The following is a 9,860-nucleotide window of genomic DNA, read 5'->3' on the forward strand; positions in this document are numbered from 1 at the left end:
ATTTTCCAATGAATGTGAGCACCAATAACAACTTGTACAAATTTAGCACCTTTTATGTAATAAAATGCCCCAAGATGCTACACGGCAACATTATAAAACAAAATTTGACATTGTGCCAAAGAAATATTACGGGAGAAGACTGAAAACTGGGTCAAAGAGGTAGATTTTAAGAACTGTCCTGGGAGGGAAGAAAGGCAGAGAGAGGAAGATGTTTCGGGCGAATCTTCCAGACCTGAGGCCTCGGCAGCTAAAGGTATGGCTACCAATGGTGGATCGATTAAAATTGGGGATACACAAGAGGCCAGAATTAGAGCAGCATAGATACCTCAGAGGCCTTTGGGGCTGGAAGCGATAGGAGGGGACAAGGCCATGAAGGTGTTTGAAAACAAGGATGAGAATTTAGACTCAAAGCATGGCTTAACTGGGAGCCAATGTAGGTCAGCAAGCACAGGGGTGATGGTTGAACTTGGTGCAAGTTAGGTCAAGGACAGCAGAGTTGTGGGTGACCAAGTTTAGGGGAGGATAGAATATGGGAGGCCAGTGCATTGGAATAGACAAGTCTAGAAGTAACAAATGCGTGGATGAGGGTTTCAGCAGCAGACAATCTGAAATAGGCAGGCGGATCAGTTAATTTTTTTTGTTGGTATGAACATTTTCATATAACTTGTGTACACAGTTCCATAATTTCAAGACATCATTGATCATGTAGCTGGAACAAGCTGGTTACAGGCCTGGCTGAATTCCAAAACATGATCCCTTGGGTGGTTCTAATAGTGAAGTTAAACCTTTAGGAGGCTCATAGGAAAAATATCCACTCCTTGGGCCAGGTTTAGGAATTTTGCCAGCTTTTAATTCATCAATTATTTTCTCCATAACTTTAGTCGGTAGATCTTTATAATAGTTGACGTTAATTTGCACCATTGGCGCATTGACACAAGCACACAGACACTCCACCTCTGTGACAATATAAAGTTTGTCAGGTGTAGTTTATCCAACAGGAATACCAAACTTTTTTTTGATACGTGCCACAGTGCTGTCAGAGTTGTGCAGCATGCATGGCGTGGTTGTGCAGATCTGAATGTGGAACTTGCCCACTGACTTGCGATTAGACATAGAGTAAAATGTTGCTACGTCATACACCCCCATTGCAGGCATATTCAGAAGCTCAGCAGCCTAATTCATGGCTGAGATAGGTCGTCAATCATGTTGTCTCTGAGCTAAATCTAGCACTGGGATTACAGCAGCTGATTTATGTCCTTCTGGATAACTACTTTAAATAACATCGAGCCGCTTATAATTTTCTGGTTTGAAATCAAATGGTGTATCTGGATAGTGATTAGACATATCCCTATGCACAAACGAGGCTGTATCACTTTCTACTGCACGTTGAGCTGTCCTTTATACAAACAACAAACAAGAACAAAGAACAATACAGCACAGGAACAGGCCCTTCGTCCCTCCAAGTCCGTGCCGCTCCCCGGTCCAGGATTGAATCCTGAATCCAGGATCCCCGCCCAATTTTCCAGCCTATCTACATACCAATATCCTATCCACCGAGCTGTCCCTCACAGCTACGATGCTTTGTTCATCACAACCTATTAACTCACCCCCACCCCCCTATTCCAGACCATGTGATCTCCAGCGAGAGGCGAAAACCCAGAGTGAAAACCCCAGGGCCAATATGGGGAAAAAAAAAATCTGGGAAATTCCTCTCCGACCCCCTGAGGCGATCGAAACGAGTCCAGGAGATCACACTGGCCCTGATCGGAAAATGCTTCCCAACCCTATCCATTTCCACTTCCACGAACACCATATGAATTCCCTGCCCCCGAGACAGGTTCCCAACTATCCGCAGTCTCGCTCTGTACTGGCACCAGCAAGATGATCATAGAATGAAGCCTTGAAACGAGAAACAAGGAACAATTAGCCCGCGCCGCTCCCTGGTCCAAACTAGACCACTCTTTTGTATCCCTCCATTCCCAACATCCACGGCCCTTCCTTCGTCAACCATTTTGGTCACTTCTTCAAAAAACACCACCAGGTTAGTGAGGCATGACCTCCCTCTCACAAAACCATGCTGACTATCGTTAATGAGTTTATTCTTTTCTAAATGGACCTGTCTCAGCGAGTGTGAGACGGCAGAGCAGTACAGGCCTGACAGTAACATGGCAGCGCAGCGCTTGCCAACTGCCAGCATCGATACAATAAAGAGGTGGAAATTGACAGTCTTAGTAATGGCTGGGATTTGTGGCTGGAAACTCATCTTGGGGTTAAATATGACACCAACGGCCCTCTTTTACCATTTTGATTCTAAGTGCTGGGCGGACTAGAAACTGGGAGTGTTTCAGACTTGACTTTTAGACCCCATATGCACTCTGTCTGCGAAAATATCAGCGATTCCGAATCGCGCTGCACAAGTCTGCAGTCGGGGTTTAACGCGCCCAAAACGCTGCAGCTCTGATCGGCGCCTCCAACAGCGCACGCGCAGAAAAAAAATGATAGCATGCGGCTCCCCTGCCACATACCTCCCAGGCCGGATAATTCCCCCCCCACAGATATTGCCCCACCCCCACAACATTACTGACCCCTTTACCCCCCGCCCCCTCCGCCACCCAGACTGATCACGGGCCCCTCCCCTCCACTGATCTCAGGCAGAGTGGCAGCAGACCCCCCTTTCCCTCCACTGATTTCAGGCAGAGTGGCAGCAGACCCCCCCTTCCCCCCCCCCCCCCCCCCCCCCCCCCCCCCCACCGATCTTAAGCAGATCACTTAAGCAGAGGCACTTACCTCCTCACGAACCCTGACTGATGGAGTTCCCAAATCGGACTTTTATGGAGCATGTCTTTTTCGTGCCGATTCTGGATGAGCGAACGCGGTGGTAAAGGGGAAAGTGCCGGTAAGGTCGGGTGTGCAGCCCATTAAGTCAATTTAAATGCATGCAAATCCAATTAAATGGTGCGGTCCCGATCACGGCCATTTCTGGGCCTTGGTAAAGGGGGAATTGGCGCGGAGGCGGGCATGGATTATGCTACTCGCCTCACGCCCGACTTTGCCAAGTTTTTGCGCCCGAAAACGGGTGCAACACAATGGCAGAATCAGGCCCCAAAGTTGTAAACTGTCTGGTTTGAGCTTCAGACAGTTGGCAGGGAGAGGGGCAGAGTGGTAGCTAGGGAACAGAGTTTGTGGTGGTGACCAAATCAGTGGCTTTGGTCATCCCAATAAATAGTTGGAAGAAATGTTTTCTCATTAGTACTGGATATCAGAGAAACAGTCTGACAATTTCAAGAGAATAGAAGTGACGGTGAGGTAGAGCAGAGTGTTGTCAGTGCGTGGATGAAAACTGATGCTGCGTATTCAGATGATGTCGCCGAGGGATAGGATGTAGCTGAGAAATAGGAGGGGAACCGAAGGTAGATCCTTGGGAATTACTGAGGTTATAGTGCAGGAGTGACTTTGCAGGCGACAGGAAAGATATTGCAGGTGAATCTTTGGCTTTGATCAAGTAGATAGGAATGGAACTAGGTGAAAGATGTCCCACTCAACTGAGTGACAGTGGAGGAGCATTGGAGGATGATGTTGTGGCCTACAATACCAAAGATTGCAGGCAGGTTGAGAAGGAAAAGGAGGGATAGCTTGCTTTTATCACACACCTCCCTTGGGTGAGACCAGAAATTCCTGTCCAAGGTCAGCGGAGATTTCTGTTGTCGGACGCTCGCCCACTCTAATTCTGGGCGGGCAAAGTGATAGAGTTCCAGCCGAAGAGTGTAATTTGTGACTTTGATTAAAACGGTTTTGATTCTGTGGCAGAGGCAGAAACTCGATTGGGAGATATGAAACACAGTGTTCTGTGAAAGATTGACACATATTTGGGAGGGAACAACATATTCTAGGACTTTGGAGAAGAAAGAAAGGCTGGGTATGGAGCAATAGTTCAAAAGGACAGAGTGGCTAGCGTTTTTTATGGAGAGGGATGATTCCGGCAAGCTTGAAGGAGCGAGGTACAATGCCGGGGGAGAACGAATTAAAAATATAACAGGGAGCCAGAAATTAAGTGTCAATAGAAGCCAGAGATCAAGCGCTGGGTCTCATGGACATAATTAGCTCAGGGAGAGCATGAGGGGAGATAGGAGAACAACTGAAAAAAATGACACAGAAAAAAGGACAAAATTAGAAATGTTTTTGCTCAGTAGAAAACTTTTCATTTTTGGTTTTGACAGAATGATTGATACTTAAGGTAATTGGTGATTTGAAATAGACATTCACAGTGGACTAATATATGAAACTTCTTTGGTGGCACAAGTATCATTCTGCTTTGTTCCAAAGCTAAAAAGTCTCTAGTAAAGGTTTAAGTTCTTTTGTTTTTTTCCTGCTTTCTTTTATATATTGTTCCAATTAATTTGCTAAATTAAGAAAGTGAATTATGACAATACACAGCGTTGCGATGATGTGACCTGTACGTGAATGATACCAATCTGTAATTTCATCAGCTGATCAAACATATAGGGCGGAATTTTCCCATCCCACCCACCACAAGAATCATAGTGGACAGGACGCAAACTGTGCAAAGGTTCGTTGATCTCGGGTGGGATTTTCCAATCTTGGAGTGAGCACGGTTAGAAAATCCCACCCATACTGTCTAAAAGGACTTTTTAAATGTATGAAAGGGCACTGACTTAAGATGGCTGCCACAAGTCTCTTGACATCCAATATTATAAGTTGGCTAGTTACTGGAAATTTCCATTGTGAATTGCAATTTAGACATGGCACGACATCCTTCTATAGAATTTCACAACTGCTATGTCAAGGACTACTTAATAAGGTTTACTGAAACTGTATTGGACCTAACATTTGCATTTCTATAAGGCTACCTCACAAGCAGAGAGTCTACTCAGACAATAGCTATATGAAAAACTGTTCTTCCTATCACATCAGGCTAATGGATATTCAGGAATTAATGGCTCGGACATTACAGAGTCTAAATACCACAAAAGCCACACTCTGTCCAGATATCAACTAAGTAACTACCTTCTGAAATCATTGTGGGGAGAGAGGTCGTGTCACTGGAGTAGCCATTCTTGAAGTTTTTTTATTGCAAGATGTAAACTGCTGAAGAGTAGTCTGGGAAAGCTACCAATGAAGGAGTGATGATTTCCCTTCTCTCCATCCCCACTCCTCCAAGTTAGAACCCTAATTCTATTCCAGTTTAAAATCCAGCACAGAGATAGTGAATTTCCATTGAAAGGAACCTAAAAAGAAATTTGACATCTGGAAATTTACAACTGGGCTTCAACTCTTGAAACCTCAAGACCACTGTGGAGAAAAGTCTGTTGCAGCCACAGGTACCAGCAAAGGATTCTTAAACAATGAATTCTCAATTTTCTTACCTTTCAGCATTGAATTTTAGTTTGGTTCAGAAAGTAACTACCAATGGTATAACTAGTAAATTTTTGTGTATGGAAATTATGGGTTAGGAATGTTTGGTTGCAGGTTTACCTTTTCAAGTTTTTTTATATCTTCACCTGAGAGGGTTTTTAACTTAATAAAAACAAACCCATTTTTGTTTTAAACTCAAGAAAGCCTGCTACACTAGTTTCTTTGTAATCAGCATGTAAATGGTTAAGCACAGAAAGTGCGTAACTATTTTCATCCTTCTAAATTCAGCAAAATCCCTGTTACGGTCAGACTTGGAGTGGTAGGAAATAATTTTTAACCCTCCTCACGTGGCCCTAACGACAGATACTGAATAGGGATTATATGGTATTATGCAGCCAGATGAGTTCTCAGGATAAAATTACAATGTTAATTGCACCCCAAATTCTGCCTGTTTTTGAAATGCTTGAAGGGTAGGGTTGACTAAAGGGACTGAGTTTTTAACTTGACTCTTGGTGAGGAGGGAGCACTCATCAGAAACCCACACACTTGCAGCACACAATTTTCTGGCCAAAATGTGCATTTGGACCATAGAATCCCTACAGTGCAGAAGGAAACCATTTGGTCCATCAAGTCTAACTGACTTTCTGAAAGAGCATCTCACCTAATTTTATCCCAATTTTAAGGGTCTCCCTGATGTAATGGTGATCCTTAGAAGCCTCTTGGTAAAATGAGTTCTACATTTGCAGTGGGAAATATGCAACTTGGCTCGTTCAAACGCTTTAGGAAAGTGTATTCCTTATGGTGACATATGCAAGTCTCCTGTAAGCTGATGTGAACTATCTCTCTGGTCGGTATTGCAGAATCCTGTGCAGGTTGAAAGTCTGGAGTCATCTTCCACCACCGCTGGTACACACCCTTAGCTTGACTTCTTAAAATCACTGATATTCTTTCCGAGGTTTCAAAGTAGGCGCAGAAGAGTCAAGCTGCATGTAAAATGTACAATTTTAACATCTAAACTCTCCCCTCCCCTTTCCCCCTCCCTTTCCTTCCCTCCCCTCCTTACTCCTCCTCATATCCCTCCCTTCCTCCCTCACCTCCTTCCCTTACCTCCTTGTTTACATAGACAACAGAATTGTTGTGCTAACGTATAAAAATACTTAACTGATCATTGTGTTAGAGAGAAAAATACATTTTATTGTAAGAAATTTGAAAGATGAGGCAATTAAACAAAATGTCATAGTGCATCTGCTGAAGTAAAATCTTTAGTTGAACGTCAACATGGTATCAAAGTTTAGCAGTTATAATATTAATTTTGTTAATAAACTATTTCCATTAAATTTTACAAAAGTCTACTAATGCTTTATTGAAACATTAAAACAACATTTAAATATGAAATTATACAAATGCTTTATTGAAACCCGAATCATTCCCCCCCAAACCTCCATAACAAGGTCCATTCACATCGGCATGAGTGCAGACCAGATTGAATTATAATTGGTCCCCCAAGGCATGCACATGGCGGGCCGATCTCCCAGAAGAGCTCAGGTGACTACATTGCCCATGACGGGAGGATGAAGCCCAGGCAGTGCCAGGGGGCAGTTCCACAGGGCAGTGCTGTGGTATGGGTTGCACTGTGGTGAGGGATGGGGGGTGGGGGAAGTGACATGGAGGGGGGGTTCCATATCAACTTTTGTGCATTTGCACGGCCTTCAAAAATGGTCTTGGGATCATCAAAAATCAGCGTGACATCATGGGACAAGTTTTTTGCTCTATGTCCTGAATGATACGACAGAGAACGCTGCCATTGGTGCCAACTGCTTCAACACCACTTTTCCCATCCACCATTGGCCTTTGCCGGTATTTGGGAAAATTGTTTTCAATCCACGTGCAGTGACTGGCTAGCAGAACAAACAGTTGTTAATGCATATGAACAGTGAGTAAGTTGGGTAACTCACAGTCACTCAGGATCATGCGTGCAAGTGTGTCTTTTGTTCTCTAGAAAAAAGGGGATGTTTGTATCTTTTGTTTGATATGGAAAGGGGAATGTTTGGGTTGTAAAATGTAATCAGCCTGATGTTACATCTGACTTGCTGTAGTCATAGAATCATAGAATCATAGAATCCTACAGTGCAGAAGGAAGCCATTCGGCCCATTGAGTCTGCACCGACCACAATCCCACCCAGGTCCTATCCCCATGTCATTGTGACTCTGCCATGAGATAAATTCACTGTTGCATGACATTTCTCTTCAGTTCAATAAAACCTATCATTGAAAAGACACTGATGAATCACTGCTCTTCTTAAATGTGAAACAGTTATCTCCTATTACTTGTACAAAAATATGTAGTGGCAAAGGACTGGCAGAGACTAGAGAACCATTTGGCATTTCCTGTGATTCTACATGCATGCTGTCATTACAGGTAAAGTCTCAAAGCTAGTCACTGATCCCTGTAGACAGATACCATAGTAGTTCTATTAATTCATCGAATCTGTTGATGATGGTTGCTCCAAATGTACTTCAAGTATTTTTAAAGTGGCATTAATCATGCCTTGAATGCCGAACCCAAATGGCTCAAACTCTTTAGGGAGAACATTCCTGAGAGATGTTCTAACTATAGTCTCTGGTTGTGGGCTTCTGGCTTCCCTTCCAAATCCCACTGAGATTGTTTCCTGCCAATGTCCTCATGTGGAGAAGATCTTCCGAAAGTAGGGAATATATTACCGGGGCTGTAAACATCAAAAAAATGTTGGGACTGACATTTATGATTTGTAAAAGTGACTTAACGCACCAGCCCATTTAGATATATGAGGGTAAGAATCACCCTGGTCTCTATGTGCTGTATTCTTTTTCAAGCTTGGGAGGAAACCTTCCAAAATGCATTGATGCTGTTGCTGACACAGAGCCATGTTTATTTATGGACAATATGTCAACAAAAGTTAGTTTTTATGACCTTAAATGTATGACTTCCATGTTTAATGAATTAAACTTGTTTCTTACTTTTCTATTCCTACTAATTGCACTGTCTGGTTACCTGGGAACGTCAGTTTTAGCACAATGTATCTTCTTTATCTATATCAGATTTAATCTCGATTTATATGCAACTAATATCATGAGGAGAAATAATATCCTTCCAGAATTCTAATAGGGAAACAGAGCCTGTTTAAATAGATTTATAGATTAGTGGTGGCTGTATTTTAAGTACTTCTGCTCCAGGGCTGCATTGAATGACAGTACAATGGCCTCTAGTGGACTGTTAGTAATTGACAGATATAGCTCAATCATTTCTTCAGCTGCTGGCTTCCAGCTACAGCTGGCTTTAACATTAGTGAAGGCCCTGACTGACAGAGGCCTCGGCTTTGGGCTGAGCTCATGAGGCCCAGTAAGTACATTCAGCTCCCTTTTAGGCTGTTGATTTACAGTCCCTGAAGACCTGTTGTTGATCCATGTCCCCTCTCAGTTTGCTCAGGGAGCACCCCACATCCATCCTGCAGTCAGATATTTGGTTTATGATTTGCTTCAGTCTGGAGAGAGGAGGGAAAAATAAAACAGCACTGTTGCTCACCTGTTGCCTTGATGTAATCCTAGAAATGGCAGGGATATGATGTTAAACTGTGATCCCTCAGTCTTTTAATGGGCCTGATACAATTCTTTCAAAACAGATTTTAGAGTTTGCTATTAGTGGCGAGGTAGGCATGGGAGTAAGTTGGCTGAAGCACTGTCAGAGGAATTAGATGTGTCTGCATACGCACACGTACATGCAGGCTTTAAAAGGATTGGGGATAGGAGGAATCGAGATCTGTTAACAAAACAGCCTTGTTACCAGCTGAATGCAGACAATGATCACCACTTCCTCAGCTTTCCAGTTCATTGATGATTATGTGAGTAAAAACAACGAACTAAACGGAGACCTTCAGGGCACAGGGGACCAATTAAGGCCACATGACTTCCTTAAAGGGTTCCATGAAAATAACTGTATCACAATGGTCTGTGATATTAATACCAGCTTTGGGAAACTCAGGCAGCAGTTCCGTAGGGAGGGAAGACGAATGAGCAAATATTGAGGAATGTAGCTAGCATAGCGGACCATGAGAATGGATTGTCGCTCCATCTGAACCCTCATAAGATGGATGTTGCCAAATACTGTAAATGGTTTTCCTTTCTGACCCTACTGAATAGTTAGTGGTGCTCCAAGGCAGCATTCACAGGGAAAAGTTAAGGACCATTTAATTTATCTCTCGACATTTTATGCTTCAGCACAGTGGAAGCACTGAGGTTTAAAATGGATGAAGTGGAGAAAAGCACATTTCCTTTCGAAAACACATTACATTTCCTTCCATGAGTTGCTCTGGTGTTAAAATGCAAACAGCAAATATTTATTATCATGTTTTTCATACTGCGTACCCTACGCACACCCTTGATGATGCCACATCATCTTGTTTCCACTTCTTTACCATCACCTTTTCTTACGTTCCATCTCTAAAATATCC

At 43.2% G+C, this 9,860-nt stretch overlaps 1 pseudogene; it reads right to left on the reverse strand.

Moving 5' to 3' along the window:
- Positions 1-721: 721 nt before the first annotated feature.
- Positions 722-2,197, reverse strand: LOC144504816 (NADH dehydrogenase [ubiquinone] flavoprotein 2, mitochondrial-like; annotated as a pseudogene).
- Positions 2,198-9,860: the final 7,663 nt, after the last annotated feature.

The sequence above is a fragment of the Mustelus asterias genome, chromosome 15, assembly GCF_964213995.1.
Source record: "Mustelus asterias chromosome 15, sMusAst1.hap1.1, whole genome shotgun sequence".
NCBI lineage: Eukaryota > Metazoa > Chordata > Chondrichthyes > Carcharhiniformes > Triakidae > Mustelus > Mustelus asterias.